General features: G+C 41.6%; 1 protein-coding gene across 26 annotated transcripts in view; it reads left to right on the forward strand.

The window, feature by feature from the left end:
- The window catches only part of DLG2 (discs large MAGUK scaffold protein 2), a 1,097,443-nt gene that overhangs the window by 662,602 nt on the left and 412,953 nt on the right, over positions 1-21,888 (forward strand). The window lies entirely within an intron of this gene.

Genomic DNA, 21,888 nt, shown 5'->3' on the forward strand with positions numbered 1-21,888 from the left:
GGATATCTCAGTTTTCTTCAGTAAACAGTTTTATCTGCTTCCCTGGTTTTGCATTGTCTCTGAGGTAACCAAGTTTTGCTTTTCAATAGGATCTCTCTCTGTGTCTCTCTTTTAAATGGCAAAACACAAAGTAGGGAATATTGTCAAGGAGAATGAATGTATGTGGGTTGGTTGATTGCTGCAGAGTTTCGGCAGAGAATCGCATTCGCAACCCTTTGCATTCTGGTTTTGTAATCCAATATAGAGAAATCTTGATCAGTTCATTTTTAAATTGTGTAATCGATTTGTTGCTGTTGAAATCTGATCATCTGAAGGTCAGAACCAAATTTTCTACACTCAGAAGTTATGTTTGAAGAAAGGCTTTGCTTAAATTAGTGCAGACCTTACTCAATGCATTTTATAGAATGGCTGCAATTACATGTTAAATCACTGCAAATGTATACAATTGTAGGACGAATGCTAAACTATATCAATAAAAGAAGACGAGTGTCTGTCTCATCAGAACCAAATCTCTCAGATCATGAAGCCTTGAGGTACCTGATAGGTGGACAAAAACAATTTCAAACTGTGAGGGTGGCATGACTTTGCTTCAAGTATTCACCATTTCAAATTTAGGACCATCACCAGCTGTTATGTACTTCCACTGGTGATAAATATCATTGGCACGGCCAAGATCCTAATCTGCTTTTTCTGTGGAGGGCTCCAAAGACACCCAAGACAGAGCTGGCTGAATTGCAGAAGCTGCCCGGGGCAGTTGCCAAAGTGATAAATCAAGAGGCTCCAGGGAAGATCTCCAGTAGGCAGTGAGTCCTTTTTTTCCCCTGGCTCAGCAGGAAACAATTCTTCCCAGTGTTTTTTTTTTAACTCATTTCAGTCTTCCTTTGACATAACTGCAGACTTAGACATCTTGTCTCCTGTACCCTGCGATGCACAGAAGCTGCAGGATAGTTTTTGCAATATTTAGGCCTAGGCAGCTGACCGGGTAGCTGAGTGAGTTAGGTTTGAGCCAAGAGTTGGGAGTTCAGTTCCCCACTCTGCATCCCAGCCTGTGTGGTCTTGGGCAAGCTGCACAGTCTCAGGATGTCCCCAGAAGAAGGAAATGCTAAATACCTTCTGATTACTCCTTTTAATTACCCAATTTTCTTCCCAAGGGTTTGTGGCTTCACCTGCATCTCTGTGCAGGACTGTATCAAACTGGGACATGTACTGGCTGGAGCATTCTGGAAGTTTAAAAAACAACAACACAACCATCATTTTTCCCATCTCTGTGATTGACTTCTGGTTCAAATTGTAGATATTTACCAGGGAGGTCAAGTCAGGATTTATATCTCTGTCTAGAGGTCAGGCACAAAGTTGGAAAAACTTATGTTTTGAACTGCAATTCCCAGAATTCTCCTGCCACCAGGATCACAGGTTCTCAAATGTCTTTCTCTTTATCTCTCCTCCACTCTCTTTGCTCTCTCCTTTACCTTGTATGCAATCTTGGAGAAAACTTGCAGATTGTCAAGACCAGTTTTGTGCATTTCTGTAAAACATGCAACAGCAGAAAATGCAAATGTTGCCTTCTTGCCTGTGCTAGCAAATGCAACGGCACTGGATGGGTTATCCCTAGCTTTCTGAGCAATCAGCTGCTCTTATTTTGCTTAGCTTCAAAAAGGGGAAAGGGGGTAGTTTTCATGTTACAGGATGTTGTGCAAAATGCAGAAAATGCAATGGGAGATTGTTTGTTCCCCCTCACCTCATACAATCATAGAATAATGAAGTTGGAAGGGACCTATAAGGCCATAAAGTCCAACCCCCTGCTTAATGTAGGAATACAAATGAAAGCATATCTGCCAGGAGGTTGTCTAAATTTCTCTTGAATGCCTCTGGTGTTGGAACTCTCACCAGCTCTCAAGGTTATTGGTTCAAATGTCTTACTGCTCTAATAGGATGTTTTTTCCTGATATTCAGTCAAAATCCGGCATTCTGCAATTTGAGCCCATCATTGCATGTCCTACACTCTGGGATGATCGACAACAGATTCTGCCCCTCCTCTGTATGACAGCCTTTCAAATATTTGAAAGGTGCTATCATATCACCCATCTGTCTTCTTTTCTCAAGACTAAACATGCCCAGTTCCTTCTGTCTTTCCTCATAGGGCTTAGTTTCCAGACCTCTGGTCATCCTTGTTGCCCTCCTCTGAACTTGATTCAGTTTGTTGCCATCTTTCTTGAAGTGTGGTGTCCAAAACTCGACACAGTACTCTAGTGCCAAGTAGAGGAGAATAGTACCTCACAGGATTTGGAGACCATACTTCTATTAGCCATCCTTCAGTCTCGAAAGACTATGGTAAGGAGGCCGATTCGAGAGTGACAATCCCTTCCACACTGAAGACAAATCCAATCTGTCCCCTGTCCCACTCCCTGATTTTGCTGCTTTGGGGACTGCCTCTTGGCCTCGGCCTGCTGGACAAGGGTCTCTTCAAATTGGGAGAGGCCGTGATGCAACGCCTGCCTCCAGGCTGGACACTCAGAGGTCAAGGTTTCCCATCTGTTGAGGTCCATTCCTAAGGCCTTCAGATCCCACTTGCAGATGTCCTTGTATCGCAGCTTGTATCGCCCCTCTGGGGCGATTTCCCTCCACTAATTCTCCATACAGGAGCTTAAATATCATTTGCCTTTTTTGTAGCCACATCATACTGTTGGCTCATATTCAGCTTGTGATCTATAATGATTCCAAGATCCTTCTCGCTTGTAGTTCTGTTGAGCTAGGTATCTCCCATCTTGTAATTGTATGTTTTGTTCTTTTTCCTAGTCTCAGTGCTTTGCATTTATCCCTGTTGAATTTCATTCTGTGGTTTTCAGCCCAGTGCTCAAGTCTATCCAGGGTATTAACTGTTCCATCCAATTTTATGTCATCTGCAGATCTGATTAGCATTCCCTGATCCAGGTCATTAATAAAAATGGTAAAAAGCACAGGGCCCTGGACTGAGCCCTGGGGTACCCCACTTGTTAACTCCTCCCAGTTTGAGGATGGGCCGTTAACCCCCTAAGATGATGCTGAGATCTCCTGCAGGGTTTGGAAAATCTTTGACTGACTGTCTTGTTTTAACCAAAATCTCAGCAATGTCAGGATTCTTCAACCTGTTGCCTCATGAGATGCATCATTAAGCTTGCTTTATAAAGAACTCTCCATGGTCCTGACCACATTGTCACTTACATCCTGCCATTCTTTGCCTGAATAAGACTGTAAGTTACAGCCTGGAAAAAGTCTGAGAATATATCATCAGCAGATGATAAATGCAGATTCCCCCCCCCCTTAAAGACTGAAACATTAAAATCTCAGTAGTCTAACGTTATATCAAGAAACAGCTGATAGTTTGGCTTCCACCCCACCATAAAACTCACCATACACCTATTAGTGATATCCAGAGTGGTGTAGTGGATAAAGTGATGAACTAAGACTCAGGAGACCTGGGGTCAAATACCCACTGTTGTTGTTTAGTTATTTAGTCGTGTTCGACTCTTCATGACCCCATGGACCAGAGCACACCTGTCTTCCACTGCCTCCCGGAGTTGGGTCACATTCATGTTGGTAGCTTTGGTGACACTGTCCAACCATCTCATCCTCTGTTGTCCCCTTCTCCTCCTGCCTTCACACTTTCCTAACTTCCCTAACATCAGGGTCTTTTCCAGGGTCTTTTCAAATCCCCACTACAGTGGGGTCTCGACTTAAGAACTTAATCCGTATTGGAAGGCAGTTCTCAGGTTGAAAAGTTATTAAGTCGAATCTGCATTTCCCATAGGAATGCATTGAAAACCATTTAATCTGTATCTGCTCTTTTCGTCCATAGAAACTAATGGGAAGCTGCTATTCCGCCTTCTGCCACTAGAGGGGGATGATTTTTTTCTTTTTTCCTTTTAACCTCAGATGACTTAGCTTTAAAAAAAGGGGAAAAAAAGAGTTTGTAACTCAAATCTAAGTTCATAAGTCGAGTCCATATATTCCTATGAGAGCTGTTCGTAAGTCGAAACGTTCGTATGTCGAGCCGTTCGTAAGTCGAGACCCCACTGTAGGTCATGGAAATTGGTGAAACCACTTTTTAAATATCTCACTTACTGTACCTATAGGCCTTATTAGGGTCACTGTAAGTTGGGTCCAACTTGATGGCACAACAGCATTATTGGCTATAAAATTCATCACCCATCTGCTGTAATGAAATTGCAGCTAGCATAGGATGATTCTTGGGTAGAACCATTTTATTATGAGCTTCATCATAATGAACTTGGATCACTCCAGTTCTTCCAGTATTCAACCTTTGTTTCAACATCAAACAGGATGGTTGAATTTTTAAAAAAACATGGGGGAATGTTTGTGCAGTGACCATGCATCTCCAAATTTTATGTTACTTGGCAAATATATTGCCTAGCAAAAATGAGTGGCACAGATTTTTAATTTGTCAAATGGAGCAATGCAAATAATTTTTAAAAAAAGCTTGTGTCAGCTTTCTCTTTTTGCAGTGGTTGTATGTCCTGCCCCTTTCTCTTATGCTTTGCAAAGAGAAAAGGAAAAAAAGCTGAATAGCTTCTTTCACACACAAAAAAATGATTTTTAGCAGCTGCCCAAAATCTGGTGATGGCAAGATGCAACCCCGTCGTATCCAACTTGCTTATTCTTTCTGCTTGTCGGGATGTTTCATAAGCCACATGCCACCTTGTGGATATGTCAGGAATTTCATTCCATTTCCCAAGTGATGGTTTTAGACCTGTTTTGCCAGACTTTTGAGTTAATACACTCAGCAGAAACAAGCCAGGTAAGCCATCAGAAAATGTTGAAAATCCATTTTTGTGGCAGTACCTTATTTGCCTGACTGACAAAGCACAGAAATCTGTGCAAGCTATTGACTTCTGCTTGAGAGATGTTTCAGAATGAGTTCAAGGTGTTAATGTTGACCTACAAAGTCCCAAACAGGTTAGGACCTTGCTACCTGTCGGGGCATCCTTCCCTCCTATCTACCACCCGCTCCACCCACATGTCCGATCTCTGATGCTCTGAGTAGCCATCCTCAAAGAGGCTTGGAAGTCTTCCACTGGGAACCATACTTTTTCAGTGGTGTTGGCTTCTTTATAGAATTCACTCTCAGTGGTGATGTTTCAGATTCCCACCCTCCAAATGTTTAGAAGATAGATTAAAAACATTGCTTTTCATACAGGATTTTGAGCACCTCTTCTCTGTTGGATTTGATTTCATGGTTTAGCTGTGTAATTTATTTAATTTGTAGTATGGCTGTTGCCATCTTTGGCTTTTGTATGTAAGGGCTTTAGGAAGTTGGTAGGGGTGGGTTGTGGGTTTGTCTTTTGCCATTGTGTGTGTGTGTGTGTGTGTGTGTGTGTGTGTGTGTGTGTGTGTGTGTGTGAGAGAGAGAGAGAGAGAGAGAGAGAGAGAGAGAGAGAGCAGACTGTTTCAGGTGGGGGGAAGGAATGCTGTATTCCATGTTCCACTTCAGATACAAAGCATGGCAAACAGTGTGTCAGTATTTCTGTCTCTCCGCCTCCCCTCAAGTTCTCTGGGGAGGATGAGCTATGTTGTTCTAAGACCAAGATGTCCTTGGCAAGATGCTCTCTGCAAAACCTCTGTTTGCAGCCACCCGTTCTTTGCTTCCAGAAGGAAGCTCAGCAAAGAACATTTCTACTGTGAGTGCAGTGTTTTGTTTTGTTTTTCCTTTTTCTGGTGGAAGGGACACCATGGTGATTATCCAGATGGAATCCACAGCCATGCCCAACAGAAGACTTCCTTCTCCTCAAGCTCATCCTCGTTTTTCTCATCCTTGCAGGCAAGAATTAGGAGCTAGTGAGGATGCAGAGACTTTCTATAGAATTCTTTCCTTGGCAGATTGATGGCTTGTGTAAAAATGCCACTTTTTGCTCATAGTTGGAGGGGATTTGCACAAAATTGCACCGTTTTCAAATGAATGTGAATCATGCTTATTATTGCCCCATGTGAATGATGTTCGGCTGCCCCAGAGAGGATCCACTGAGCCACACTACCCTTGTTTGGCCCGGTGCTGGTTCTTGCCTGGCAGGTCAGCCTGGACGTGATTGGGAAGGATTCCTGTGAGCCCCTTCTCCCAAAACTGTTGCTCCCTTGGTGCTCCAAGGAGAACAAAACAAGCAAGTTGTTGTTCCTAGTTGCAAACCAAATCTGCAAGGTAGGAAAACGTAAAACCTGCAAAATATTTTTTTTTTAAAAAAGACTTTTGAGTCAAAAATGCACTAGCTCTAGTACCAAAAATCCCTTAATGAAAACGTAGCTGGAAATTTGTATAAATTTTTATTGAAACACATGCATTCGAGAGTAAGCTTAATGACTCTAAAACAATCATGATAATGTGAAGCTGTTCCGTGACGATGGTGAAACAAAACTTAGTCAGAGGTATAGGCAGGTTGGAGTAATTCCCACAGAAAACTCTAAGCTATCCTTAAAGAGTAGCATTTTTCCAGGACACAACCCACCTGGGTGAATTACATGTTGAAGCAAATAGGGATAAAGAAGCTCAAAGCTGCGGCCAAGAGCTGCTTAACCAAACCATTGTTTTGGCCAGCCTTACATCCCCTCATGAGCAGGTTCAATACTTTCAGCCAATCAGATGAAATCCTTTTGGAAAGTAATTAACTGGTAACTTCTGCAAAAGTAACACATGAGCTCATCAAATCTGCGCAATCAGCATGGAAAGTCAAGCAGTTTCAGCTTCTCAAAAGATACTCCCTCCTTTCAAGGACAAAAATAATTCACACTGGCTCACAATATTATTTAATTTATTTATTTAAAATGTTTTTACACCTACTTTCTCCTTAAAAAGACTGTCTTAGCTCTCCAAGTGCATGGGCATTTTCCCCCAGTTAGCCTAGCTCAGTTTTAAGATTTAAGAAATCCTATTAAAGGTAAAGAAGACAGGAGGGCCAGGCGTGCTCTGGTCCATGGGGTCACGAAGAGTCGGACACAACTCAACAACTAAACAACAACAACATTAAAGGTAAAAGGTCCCCATTGACATTTAGTCCATTCATGTCCGGCTCTAGGGGGTGGTGTTCATCCCCATCTCCAAGCCGTAGAGCCGGTGTTTGTCTGAAGACAGTTTCCGTGGTTACGTGGCCAGCACGACTAGACATGGAACGCCGTTACCTTCCCACCGAGGTGGTACCTATTTATCTACTCTCATTTTTACATGCTTTCGAATTGCTAGGTTGGCGGGACCTGGGACAAGCAATGGGGGCTCCCTCCGTCGCGTGGATTCGATCTTATGGCTGCTGGTCTTCTGACACTGCAGCACAGAGGCTTCTGTGGTTTAACCCGCGGTGCCACCACATCCCTGAAATCCTATTAAGCTAGCTGGGAAACTAGCGTTTGTATTATATTTATATTTATGTGATTTCTCAGTGCCTTCCCATCTTTATTGCAGATGTTGACAATCTGGTACCCTCTAGATATTTTGAACCATAACTCCCAGCCTGCATGATCATAAGTTGAAATTTATGGGAGAAGACACTCAAAATATGTGGACGGATACTAGTTTGTCTGTCCCTGCCCCATTGGGGTGGCATCACATCTTTTGATGTGTTTACAAACAAAGCAGATTTTCACCTGGTTTGACTTCCTGCTGTTGTAGTCTAGCTGTCTCACTTCATTAGTTCTTTTATTAGAAATGTCCTGCTGTGTTCACCTTAATTTAGCTCTGTCTATACTTGTGAGGACATAGTTAATATTCTTGTCATTGATGGTGAGCCAAGGCTTATGATTTGGGATGTGAGGCAGTTGTATTCTCCAAACACTCTAGGGGTCAAATCCTAATGCAGGCAGGTAAGGATCTGATGGGTCAGAGGAAGACGGTGTGAAAAGGACAGTGAGTCCCAGCAGTGGGTCCTGGCCAGCATCTTGACTCCCCATGTGCAGTTTGTCTTCAATGCCCAGGAGACCAACCCAAGACATCTTGGATAATGATGTGGTTTTCTGGGAGCTGTGTGTCGACTGTATCTTCAGATCCACAGACTGAGAGCCACTGTTCTTAGGGATGTGAGTGATTGGTTTTTTGGAGTGGTGGGACTGGATAAGGTAAGGCAAGGGAGTTCCTCTGACATGTTTGTATTATTTTCACAATTATTATTATCTGACGGTTTGCTCAAACTCAACAGCCAAGCCAGTCTGAACACTTGGAACTTTCTCCATGAATGCACATTTTGACAGGTTTTTTTCCCCTCCCACATTCATTTTAAAACAACAACAAAACTTGAATTGGTTGTTGTTGGTTTTTCAGGCTCTTTAGCCGTGTTCTGAAGGTTGTTCCTCCTGACGTTTCGCCAGTCTCTGTGGCCAGCATCTTCAGAGGACTGGAGTAGGAACTCTGAACATGCTGTGTTGCTGTTCATTGGTTAGTTGAGTATTTATAGCTGTGGGAACAGCTTTTGTCCTTTTCAGGAGATTGGGTGATTATGCTGATCAGTGTGCTTTTGTTGTGGATGTATTGTTGTGATAAGGGGGAGATATTATCTGTCACTGTGGTTGATGGGTGTCTTTATTCTTTCCTATGGAATTATCTGTGAATTTTTAGTCTTCTTTTCAGAAAGAGATCTAGATTTGGTTCCATCCCTTTTCTTTCTGCTAAACTAAAAATTCCATACATTGAAGCCTCATCTCACGGTGTACAAGCTTCACCAAGATTTTCTGTCTTCTCACTTAAGAAGACCTTGAAATGTCTGTTTCTATAGTTGTGCCAGCAACTATCCTACTTCAACCACAGGGTCATGCCACATGTCACATGGAAGAGTCTGAAGTAGGGATGTTCAGTCCACTTCCTCCAGCCTGGTCCATGCCTCAGTCAAGTGACGATAGGTGTCTGATCCATCCTGAGATCCAACAGATCTTTATCTGGATCCATACTGCTATTTGTGCCTTTCTGGATTTTCCTGAAAAAAAAATCCCTTCCCACAAAATGTACAAGATGTAAATGGCTAAAACCTGATGAAGATGCTACACATGGCCGCCAACTTTGGAGGTCTAGTAGACAGAGAGATTTTACTTCCATCCACAGCTACCTTTCTAGCAATTGCGGAAAGACCAGCAAGCAGTGGGATTGCCATTACTGCAAAAGGGAGGGGAAAGGAGAAGAGAAAGAGATGAAAGGGAGACTCTAGTGCGCTAATTCTGACCTGATCAATCAAATCCGACACAAGAGAAATGCATTCTGGAAGGGCATTCTGCATTCATCTGTAGCCACACACTCACACATATATTCTAGTAATAAACTGATCAGGATAAGAGAAGAGAAACAAATTTGTAGAATACAAATCCTAGCTAGCAACGATAGTTTCTCTTCCCACTGTAGCTCCACAAAATTTGCCAGCGGAGCACATATAAGTGGACATGTACAGTGTATATCATATCATGACGTCAGTCTGAGCCTTCACTGGCATTTCAATGATTGGCATAGACAGGGGAGATCTTGGGCTCTATTGGAAGTTTATTTGTCCCTCAGTTTCTCCTTTGCTGCCGCCAGGTTATAATTCAAATTGCTGCCCCTCTTTGGTTAAAAATTTAAAGCCCATGAAAACCCCATAGGAGTATCGCTCCACCCCATGAATAGGCAGTGGCTCTTTGCTGTGCCTGTAGTCACCCCAAATCACCCCAATACTTTTGATCTGGTGCATTTTTGCACCTTCATCCAAAGCTGCTGAAAGCATACAAACATTCCATTGATTGCGTGGAAATACGTGATTTAGAAGTATCACCAAAGAAACTTAGGAACAGTCTATAATCAACACATAATAAACGGAAGCCAGTCCTCCTTTATAAACAGCGGCATCCTACGTGGTCTATAAATCACTGTGATATTTTGCATTAAGGAGCAGCCTCTCATGAGCATCATCAACAGTGAGTACTTCGAGCTGTTCACAATAATTCTTTTTTAAAAAGATCTGCTATGTTACATTCCGTCTTTGTGAGAAAAATAAATTGAAACACATTCCACACTCCATAAGTTTATTAGGATTTATAGGAAAATATGTACATCATGCCTATTTTAAAATTCAACCAGTGTGTGTATATCAAATAGCCTTGATTTAAACTCACACTGAAATAAGGCTTTTTCCTCTTTGTCTTTAAAATAAAATAATTTTTTTTTAAAAAAAAATCTTAACAAACTGTTCTATTTTAACAAACTGTACTGAAGCTTGCTTTTGAAGTAAACCAGCTTTCAGCATGACCTCACAAACCTGAAAGGCCTGGTGGAGATTATTGGAAGCTGCCGAATTAATTCAGTTTGCACAGGAGTAGCTCAGTGGTTTCAGCATCTGGGTCCCATGCCAGCGGTTGGGGATTTGATTCTCAACTGCGCCTCCTGTGAGAAGACCCTGTGTATCCTTGGGCACAGTCCCAGAAAGAAGGGAATAGTAAACCAGTTCTGAGTATTCTCTACCTGGAAAACCCTGAAAAAGGGCCACTACAAGTCAGAATTCACTTGACAACACATTAGGATTATTATTAGCCTTGGGATTTTAGACTGGCAATGATTTTAAAGGAGGCACATACTGTATCGGACCTATGGTTTATATTCCCAAAGGAACAACCTTTCTATATTGGATTATTATTTTCCTTTTCTTTGAGTTTAACCCTCCTCCTCCTCCTCCTCTTCTTCTTCTTCTTCTTCTTCTTCTTCTTCTTCTTCTTCTTCTTCTTCTTCTTCTTCTTCTTCTTCTTCTTCTTCTTCTTCTTCTTCTTCTTCTTCTTCTTCTTCTTCTTCTTCTTCTTCTTCTTCTTCTTCTTCTTCCTGAGCACAGATGTAACAGCACAACATAATTGAACCACATAATTGAATGATGGACTACAGTAAGGGTGGGCAACATATTACTAAGGGCTACATTCTGCCCACCTGGGCCCAAGTGTAGCCCCCAGCACCCCTGACACCCCAGGGTGCCACATTATTTGTTTAAGCCTTGAAAGGTCCCTTTGTGCCTTCTAAGGGATACGGAATACATTTTTCCATGTTTAGAGAAGACCCTTGCATCTCTGACTCCCATCCACCCAGCCCAAATGGCTTTTATTGCACTTTTTGGCCACTTCTGGGCACCAGTTGGATTTTTAGAAGGACAATGCATAGGTAATAGGAATGAGTGACCCCTAGATTAAAAATGTGTAATTTTTGAAAATATAATTTTAGAAAGTGAAGTGAAAGCTCTTCTCAAAGCAACTAGAAGAAGTAAGCCATTAGGGTAGATGGGAAACTGGTAGAACTATTTCAGGTTACAGAGATAGAATCCATCAAAGTCCTAATGTGAATATGCTAACAAATATGAAACACAAAATGATGACACACAGATGGGATGTTCAATGCATATTTTGATCCCAAAAAAGGAGATCCCAAACAGTACAGCATATTGTGGATTGTTCAGAATAAATTGATATGCTGCAACAATTGATTGAATTGATTTTAGTCTGTACTCTGGACACGAGCTGTATTCTGTTAAGACAGAATAAGGAAAATGGAAAGGTTTTCCAACTGGCAGAAGTGTCAGACAAAGGTGTGTTTTATTCCCATATCTGCTCAATCTACGTGCACAACATGTCATATGAAAAATTGATTACATTCAGAGGAAAAATTAGTGAGAATTGGTGGAAGAAGCATCCTTAATTTTGGATATACAGATAGTACCATATTACTCAGAGGAAACACCAATGACTTGAAGCAAGTACCAAGGAAGGTGAAAAAAGAAAGTACAAAAGTAGAATTGCAGTTGAACTCTCCAAAGACAAAAATTATAACCACAGAAAAAGTTGTTGTTAGATGACGATGACGACGAAGAACATGTTAAAGATTTTCTATACTTTGATTCCATCATCACATTCAGACAAGTAAGTGGATTCTACATCAAAGCAAACATGAACTTTCATTAGAAGCTAAAAGTCAATAAATTTAGGAAATTTTTTGCTTTGGACATATCATAGGAAGACATGACTTAGTGGAAAAGAAGATAATGATTGGAAAAATGGAATGGCAGCAGGAAAGGGGGAAGGCTGAACATAAGATGGATTGACTTAATAGGAGGATCCATGGTCTTGACTTTGCAAAACCGGAGCAGGGTTGTTAGTGACAGAAGCTTTTGGAGGTCATTAATTCAGTGCCATGAATTGAAAGTAATGTGATGGTGCATCAATTCTCTACATTGTTGATTTCCATCGGTTGGTAAACTGGAGGAATAAATCGACAATTACTGAAGGAACTAAGATTGGTTCAGCCGCAAAGACTGAGAAGTCAAAACAAATACATATTATAATGTGCCAGCAGATGTGATTTCTTTCCAAGGTGTGAGAAATATCAGCACGTATCTGGGGAAATAAGAATATGCAAGTCTACAAAAGTGACAGATCAGTTAATGCCTATTATCAACATTCAAAACTAACATCATCTAAAGAATGAAATATAGGTATTCTTAGCTCAGTGCAGGAAAGATTTATGAGGATAGAAATGAAACAAACTGTTTTCATTGAGAAGTAAAGGCATTCTCTTCAGAGAGAACGTCAATGAATGTGCCAAGAAGAACTTAAAGAATGCTTTCGAAATGACACCAGTAGCAGAGTTTCTTTGCTAAGAAGGGTGGGTGGCACAGATAGAGGGACTTTTTGGGGTGTGTGTGCCGAGGTTGAAACCCTGGGACTTTCTGCTTAACAGAAACTATGACATTATATGCTTCCCCCCCCCCATGTTTCTCTTTTTTTCTGGACATAGATGCAACCCTCATAATCATTAAGGGGATTAATGGATATTTCCAGGAAACAGTACTCTGTTTGAAGTTGTTACCGCGGTAATCCAAAGTGTTTGAGGGTGATTTGGTCTTGAATGGATAGTTAAGAACCATTAGCTTTGCAAAAGACCGACTCCTCAACGGTTTGTACAGACCAATCCAGCAGCGTGCATTTCTGACCTTCTTTATAAAAGCAAAAGTAAAATGTGCTGCTTATATACCACACCATAGCAGTTAAAGCAGTCTCAGAGTGGGGGTGGGGAGCAGCTATCATGACACGTATCTGCTCTTTCAAATTTATCATGATGCCATCTTTTTTAGGCTGCACAGTAAACTAACTGACTTGGCCACCAACTGCGTTAGTTTAGCTTGCTTCTTCAAATCATGAAGTACACTTCTGTCAGAATGTTGTACTGTGTTGGCTGCGAATTAGAGCAGGGAAAAATTCTGCATCACTTAGTTGGAATGCTCTGCTTACTGATTTGTGTCTCCCTACCTATTTTGTGTTGCAGATTTTTCGATTTCTGGCAACATTCCTTTTTGCTACATAGTAGAAATACAGAGATCCACTGAAGAGCTACAAATTCCCCAGTCTTTCTCATTAACTGGCACTTAAAATCTTAGTAACTCACTATGAGATATTTGTAAGAGAAAGAATGAAAAACATTCATTTGCTGTTGCTTGAATTTACAAACTTATGTACCATTTTTTCCAAAAATAAGACCTAACTTGAAAATAAGCCCTAGTATGATTTTTCAGGATGCCCGTAATATGAGCCCTACCCCAAAAATAAGCCCAATTTAAGAGAAACCCTGCCCTCCACCCTTGTGCAGCCACCAGAAGAAGATGACATGACTGTATTTAAATAAATGTAGATTGTTGTACATGAAAAAATAAAACACTTGATGGATGAACTTAGTGAAAAGTTCACAATTTTCATTTTGTTGTATTTCCCTAAATTCCGCCTTTATTTTTCCTGTCCCTGTTTCATGCTGGATTGCAAGACATCACATTTTCTTCCTCCTCTAAAATTTCCGTGCATTTTCCTCCATTTCTTGATGTATACATTAAATGTATGTTTTACCCTCCCATTGACTTAAGTTTACACATCTTTTTTTTAGTCCCACATTCAAAATTTGTGCTTTGTTCTAGACATGCTTCGTTTCTCCCAAGTGTTTTCCAAATCAATGCCTCTTGAGATTTCTCTTCTAGTCCATAAAGGTCCCTGGTTCCTATGATGCCATCTTGTCATCCCAACTCCCCTTGAATTGTAGACCCAAATGTGAAGGAGCACAGTAATGAGATCAGGGTCAATAACTGCATGAGCTGTTTGCAAGAAACAGTACAGAAAAGTGACATAGATGATGAGTGACTAGGAGAGACTCCTGGGGGGGGGGGAATGGCTAGGAAACCTTTTCATATGCCCTAAGACACAGCTACAAGGGTGGCTCAAAATAAACTCTTCAACTCTTGCTTGCAATGATTTGTTTTTCTGAAAGTCAAGCTAAAAGCTTCCTTCTCCAAGGAAGACACAGGAATTGGAATTCCTTCATTCCTCCATTTGTTCATTTGTTCAATTATTCATTCATTCATTCATTCAATTTATAGACCACCCTGTTAGTGAATTCACACCATGCTGGGGCAGTGTTGTTGTTGTTGTTTAGTAGTTAAGTCATGTCCAATTCTTCGTGACCCCATGGGCCAGAGCACGCCAGGCGCTCCTGTCTTCCACTGCCTCCCAGAGTTGGGTCAAATTCATGTTGGTTGCTTCAGTGACACTGTCCATCCATCTTGTCCTCTGTCGTCCCCTTCTCCTCTTGCCTTCACACTTTCCCAACATCAGGGTCTTTTCCAGGGAGTCTTCTCTTCTCATGAGGTGGTCAAAGTATTGGAGCCTCAGCTTCAGGATTTGTCCTTCCAGTGCGCCCTTCAAAATGAATAGGTTTGTTCTCCTTGCAGTCCAGGGGACTCTCAAGATTCTCCTCCAGCACCACAGTTCGAAAGCATCAAGTTTTTTTTAATTTGCACCTCCAATTTTGTAATGTTTTATTTCCTGTTGTTGATTAATAAAAAGGAAAAGAAAAAAAGAAAAGGGAAGGGAAGGGAAGAAAGCTTACCCAGTACTTCCTGGGAGTTGTAGTCTTTCTCCTCACTAGGGTCTATGCAAAGGGTACCTCCCATGGAACTACAACTGCCAGAAATAAAATTAACAACAGGAAGTAAAGGCTTTAGAAGCTGATGGTACAGGTACATAAGCCAAAAGCCCCAGGAGGGAGTACAGGTGTGTTAATATGGGTTTGTGGACTGCAGTTCCTGGAATTATTGGTAAATTTTGGAAAGTACAGTCCAAAAACACGAAGGATAGTATTTGGCATGGCTTGGCTTTGAATGGGCAATTTAGGTCCATTAGCTTTGCAAAAGACCTGCCCCTAGTAGAAGTGAAATCTAGTTTAACTGATTTGTTAAATCAACCTATCTCCCTGAATATTTGTGATGTTCTTGGGGATGGGTCACAAGGAGCACTTGCAATGCGGCCACCGCATCACTGCCAAGAATCTCATGCTCTAGACCAGTGGTTCGTAACCTTTGTTACTCGGATGTTTTTGAACTGCAACTCCCAGAAACCCCAGTCAGCACAGTTGGTGGTGAAGGCTTCTGGGAGTTGCAGTCCAAAACTCCTGAGTAACCCAAGGTTAAGAACCAGTGCTATAGACCAGCTACTTGGTGGAATCCCAACATGTACATAGAGGAACCTGGTCCACATTGACATACCTGTGCACACCAGAGAACCTTGCCATGCTTGATGCATATAGGTTTCTTTCCCTTACTGTTTGAGACATATTTTCTAGAATTTCTGAAATAAGTGTAAACATTTCTCCAGCTATCATTTACCACAATGTGATTACAATCCAATCATTCTCCATCTTTCTACACTTTTAGCTGGGGGAAAATGGATTAGTAGGGGTTTTTAAAATCCCAGATATGTCTTTGTTTCTCATCTGTGTATTCTCTCCAGGGCAAACGTGCTCAAATGTTTATTTTTAGTAGGCACATAAGCCATCCTTATGCTGATTAAGTTTAATGGTAGATCAGCTTCAGCAGGCATGCACCGTTTGCTTTTAACCATTTTTACTACGTTGGATCTCAGATTCATTAACATTTTCTGTCCAATCACTGATGGCTCAAATGTAGCCAATCTGTCATTCTATGACTGACAAGAGGAAAAACCTCCTCACCAAGCCTTTAACTTAAATAAACACCATGCAAGTGTATGTTGAATTGAGATAAGTGTCTGTTTTCCAAGAATGTCAGAAAGGGTGTCCCACTTCAGTCTGTCAAACCTTTGATGATATTCAGGTGACCAGATGATGGTGAAATCTCTGATCTATTAGGTGTAGTAGGGATGTTTAGTTTTGATGTTTTATTGTTATTACTGTTAGGTTTTAGTTTTATGTTCTGTATGTTGGTATGTATGAATAAAAATAAATTTAAAAAAGAAAAGAAAAGAAAAAAGCAGGGAAAAAAAGAGAGGGATGAAATCAGCATAAAAGGAAGGGAATTACTAGACAGGGTCCCTTTAAAACAAAAAATAGTTTCTATTGTTCAGAAATGATTGTGAAAAGGTGATATTGAGCGAACACTGAAGCCCAAAAAATCAGTGTTACAGTCCTGTGAAAAAGAAAATACACCCTCCTTGAATTTATATATCAGGACATCACAGAAATCATCTGGTCCTTAGCAGGTCTGAAAATTAGGTTAATAAAACCTCAGATGAACAGCAACAACACATGACATACTAGACTGAGTCACGATTTATTATACAAAAATCAAGCCAATTTCCCCCCTCTAAATGAGCTACAAAAATCACCTCCCCTTCTCTAGCTATCCAGCGTATGCAGCTTAAAGAGACCCTTTAACGAGGAGTTCCAAATTCCCAGGGAATTTCTTGCTTCCAGCTAAAAGTCAGACAAGGAGCTTCCCCCAAACAAATTCCTGTCATAATATATCAAACGTCTTTAGCGTCCTTCCTTCCTTCCTTAAGGATACACACAGGAAGCACAGAAGGACTGGATTATCATTAAGAAAGAGATATGCCAGTGCTTTGATTTCTTAAATAAAGCAGCAGCCTGTCCAATTTAGGGCAATTAGCACCCTTTGCGCAGCAGCATAAATGGTGTGATTTGGGGCAAAATGTGGCATTTCTGACACCAAAATAGACAATGTTTTGCACAAACATTAGGGTCGGACTCGATTAACTCTGGTGTACCCTTCTCGCTCTATTTCCACAACTGTGATTGATAGTCAGTGATGACAACACACAAACATAGAAGATTATTATTTTCTGCCCTGAGGATCTTCAAATCTAAAGGATCCAGTTTAGAAATCCAGTCATACCGAAGGGGAAAAAATGCTAGCAGATATAAATGAGGGTGGAAGAAAAAAATTACATTTATTTCAATTGCATATAATTAGCACTATAGTACGGTATGAGACCCCAAACAACCTCATCACCTAGGCTTACCTAAGTTTAATGCACTTCAGATTCTTTAGTTTAATGGTAATAAATCTGTACTTAATGCTAAAGTTTGGTTCTGGATTGTGCTATTCCCTTCTCCCCATGCTAATTATAACTCTGCCTTTGGGAGTTGCTATCAGCCCTGTGTATGGTCGCTGCTCAGCCTCAAACCAAGCATGATCCTTTCAGAAGCAGTTCAGTCAGACCTTGTTTCACATCCATGCAAACATGTAAAACAGAGCTGCCTCCAAATGGTTCTAACAAGAAACCGCTTCTCTTGATGCTAAAAGGCACTTAACGGATGCTGAAGAGGACCACATTTTAATGGCTCATCCCTTCCCAGCCCTTGATTCATCAAATTATTGTTCTACAGCTCTTTTACTAGAAATCCCCCTGTTCTGTTCAGGTAGGAATTGTTGCAGCATAGTGGTTAAGGGATTGAGGGACATGCATGGATTGCTCTCCAGCTTTCAGATGGAATTATTTCCCAGTCCTAGCTGTAGCTCACCTGTTATAACTCGGGAGTCTCCCATTCAGGTACTAACCTGGCCTGACCTTTCTTAGTTCCTGAAATGAGACAGGATCAGAGGTTTTCAGGACAGTATGCTGACGGTGTAATCTGGAGCTACACTCTTGTAGTTACAGTCCCTCCCCACCCCCGTTTGTGACGTGGCTGATCATGATCCTGAGTTACCATAGCCAAGCTTGCTACAATAATTACAACTGGCAAATTCATGCAAAGCCCTCTGCACCCTGATAAATACACAGATCAAAGTATTGGTATTGAAGTGGGATGTGGTGGTGCTGCGGGTTAAACCGCTGAAGCTTCTGTGCTGCAAGGTCAGAAGACCTGCAGTCGTAAAATCGAATCCACGTGATGGAGTGAGCCCCTGTCGCCTGTCCCAGCTCCCGCCAACCTAGCAGTTTGAAAGCATGCAAAATGCAAAAATGCGAGTACATAAATAGGTACCACCTCGGTGGGAAGGTAAATTGCCTTCCGTGTCTAGTCACGCTGGCCATGTGACCACGGAGGATTGTCTGCGGACAAAACGCTAGCTCTATGGGTTGGAAACAGAGATGAGCACCACCCCCTAGAGTCAGACACGACTGGACAAATTGTCAAGGGGAACCTTTACCTTTACCTTTTACACTGAAGTGCTGCCTTGATTTCACTTCTAAAGGAGGTTCACCAAGATGAAGGGCTTTATACTGTTGAATACATTGGGGATTTTACCTTGATAGTCTTCATACAAAATGTCACATTTGTATATTCATCCGCAATTAGAGGTGGCACTAGCCACTGCTTTGGCAGTTTGTGTTGGGTTGGCTGATGGCCACACACCTGTCCGGCGGTCCAGTGCCCCATCCCCTCTGGCGGGCATTCATCCAGAGGCAGCACCAGGAGGAGGCAGGGCAGGGAAGCTGGGGAGCTGCCTATGAGTGGGCATCCACCAGAGCAGGTGGGGCACTGGACCGTGGAAAAGCTGTGTGGCCATTGGCCGAACTGGTGATTTGTGCCTATTTATCTCTGCAATTCATGGCCTGTGTGAGCTAGGAATGGGGATAAATATATTTGGTTCATATACACGTACTTCTTCAGTTCCCGTTTTTGGAGCCTATATGTGGTCTGAAACTCAGTTATCCTTGGAAATTCACACTTCCCTGAATGCTACAGTGGAATCCTCCATTTTGTTTTTTTAATTGCTATTCAAAGTGCACACAAAAGTAGGATAATGATAAGTGAATGTGTTATATCAGAAAAACTGATTGCATTAAATATGGATATTTAAAAATGCTTACAGAACACGCATATTGAGAGAAATGTGTGTGATTTTTGTATGAAGATCAAGGTGAGCTGAACTTAAGAACCAAAAGTAGAAGTGATGTATTTGTTCATTTCTAATGCATACATATACCCTATAATCTGTGCAACATCTCCTGGTATTATAGAATTATAACACTGTGGAGCTGGAAGGGGCCCATAGAGCCATTGAGTCCAAACCCCTCAATGCAGGAATCCAGATCAAAATATATCATGACAGATGGTTGTCTAATTTTCTCTTCAATGTCTCCAATGTTGGAGTGATCACCACCTCCCAAAGTAATTGGTTTCACTATCATACAGCTCTAATATGACGTTTCTCCACTTGTTAGACTTACACCTAAATTATACTCTCTTGAAGAGAAGTTCAGCTGGAACTTTTCATGGCCTAGGATAGGCCTGTTGTTGTTCTTTAGTCGTTTAGTCATGTCCAACTCTTCGTGACCCCATGGACCAGAGCGCGCCAGGCCTTCCTGTCTTCCACTGCCTCCTGGAGTTGGGTCTGTTAAAAAATGAAGTTGTCCTGGGGCTTTCTTGGAGATGTCCTCGTATCTGGTGTCCTGTGGAGCAACTACAGCCTTCGAACACTGGATCTTCCTTACAGAACTAAGGGATCTTGCTTCAGCGGGTTGTTGATAAGATTTTGAAGTATGCTAGAAGGATTCAAAAGGATGTTGTTAAAGCATTTTTTTCTGTTCCACCACTAAGCCTGATTTAGCTTCAGAAGTGTGTATATTTCCAAAACATTCCTGCTTGCATCCATCCCATAAAGAGTGGGAAATGGGGGAAAGAGGGTCCCTCCATGGCTCTAACTGGATTAACTGGTATTTGATCCCTCCCAGTGTTGCCTCCATCAGTAACCATTTCTCCTAGACATCCCTAAGGGCATGGCGAGTCACCGAGATTTGTTGTGTCAGTTCAACTGGGATCAATTGCTGATTGACTTTCCCCCTCTCAGAAATGTGTGAAAGTGAGTGGTATGGTACCTCCAACAGTAGAAATGAGTTCATGTCTGAGACTGTGAGTAAGTGATCAAATACCGCTGGATATGCTGCAATTATAATACAGTCAATTCAAATTATGTTCCTTTTCTGATCATGGGACATGTGAGCCAGTTCAAATCAGACTGGTCCTTTTTGCTCCTAGCGTGTCTTTCCCCCCCCCCCCTGTTTCTGGGAAGCTTTTACTTTTTCAAGTGGACTTTTCCCCATGTGATCTGTCGATTCATTCTTTTAACTCGTGGCGCAGTGGTTAAACCGCTGTACTGCAGCTAAAACTGTGCTCACGACCTGGGGTTCAAATCCCAGGTAGCCGGGCTCAAGGTTGACTCAGCCTTCCATCCTTCCGAGGTCGGTAAAATGAGTACCCAGCTTGCTGGGGGGGCAATGTGTAGCCTGTATAATTAAAATTGTAAACCGCCCGGAGAGTGCTTGTAGCACTATGGGGTGGTATATAAGTCCAATAAATAAATAAATAAATAAATAAATAAATAAATATGGGGAGTGTGTCTGAAGGTGGTGTTTCTGTGACATAGGCGGTTGCCACAGGAGCATTGCCCCCCCCCGAATCATCCTCTGATTTCCCCTGATAATCCTCTGATTTTTTTAAAAGAAATATATATTAGCACAGATCATCCTTTCAAGTTCAAATGAGACATTTTAAAAAAAATAAATACAAAAAAACCAGAAATGAGTCAGACAAGATAAAAGACATTCCCATGGTAAATGGTATTTCTGCACACATTGAGAAAAACTTTGGAATGCCACCACTTTTTCTTGAACCCTGTGCAGCTCTTTCAAAACCAAGCCTACTGACAGTGAACCAGAAAAGGATCAGCAGAGAAACAGAGGGAAAAAACCAAAGGCTGTGGGCTGACATGCAAATCGCATTTTGTTGTGTGTGAACACAGTTTTCCCAAATCAATCTGAAGCCCCTGTGTGATCCCTGGGTTGTGAATTCTATTATTTATTTAAATTGTTTATATGCTGCCTTTCTGGGATCCCAGGCAACTTAACAGTATTAAAAGAAACAATTAAATACCAAATAATAAATTAATGCAGTATTTTAAAAAGCATTAAACAAAGGTCATATTAAAACGCCTAATAAGAGCAAGATTAAAAACACAAGTCAAACACAGGATAAAATGACCCCTTTTAAAAAATCCCCTTGGTCAACCGGTCATTTGGAGGAAAGCCTGCCTGAAGAGAAATGTCTGTTTGTGGAAGGACAGCGAAGATGGGACCAGGCTGGCCTCCTGTGGGAGGGAGTTCCAGTGTCTACTAGCAGCAAGAGCTAAGGTTTTCTCCTGTGTTCTCCACCTAGTGCTCCCGAGAGGGTGGTGGGTCCAACAGAAAGGTATCTCTTGATGATTTTAATACTCAGGTAGGCTTATAGAGGGAGATGTGGTCTTTTAGATTAGTGGTCCTCAACCTCGGGCCTCCATATGTTATTGAACTACAGCTCCCAGAAGCCTTCACCACCACTTCTGCTGGCCAGGATTTCTGGGAATTGAAGTCCAAGAACATCTGGAGGCCCAAGGTTGGGGACCACTGTTTAGATGGTTGGACCCAAGCCATTTAGGGGTTCAAACCAGCACTTTGAATGCTTGTGAATTCTCCCATAATACAGGGTGCCAATTAAATCTCAGCAATGCCAAATTGGAGTGTTTTACGGTGCCAGTGTATTCACCACCCAAGTTTGTTTATTTTCTTCTTCTCTCATCTCCCTCTTTTCTTTTCCCCATTCCTTTCCCCTCTCCACCCTGTCTCTCAGATTTC

This window comes from Pogona vitticeps, chromosome 3 (assembly GCF_051106095.1).
Source record: "Pogona vitticeps strain Pit_001003342236 chromosome 3, PviZW2.1, whole genome shotgun sequence".
In the NCBI taxonomy this organism is placed as follows: domain Eukaryota; kingdom Metazoa; phylum Chordata; class Lepidosauria; order Squamata; family Agamidae; genus Pogona; species Pogona vitticeps.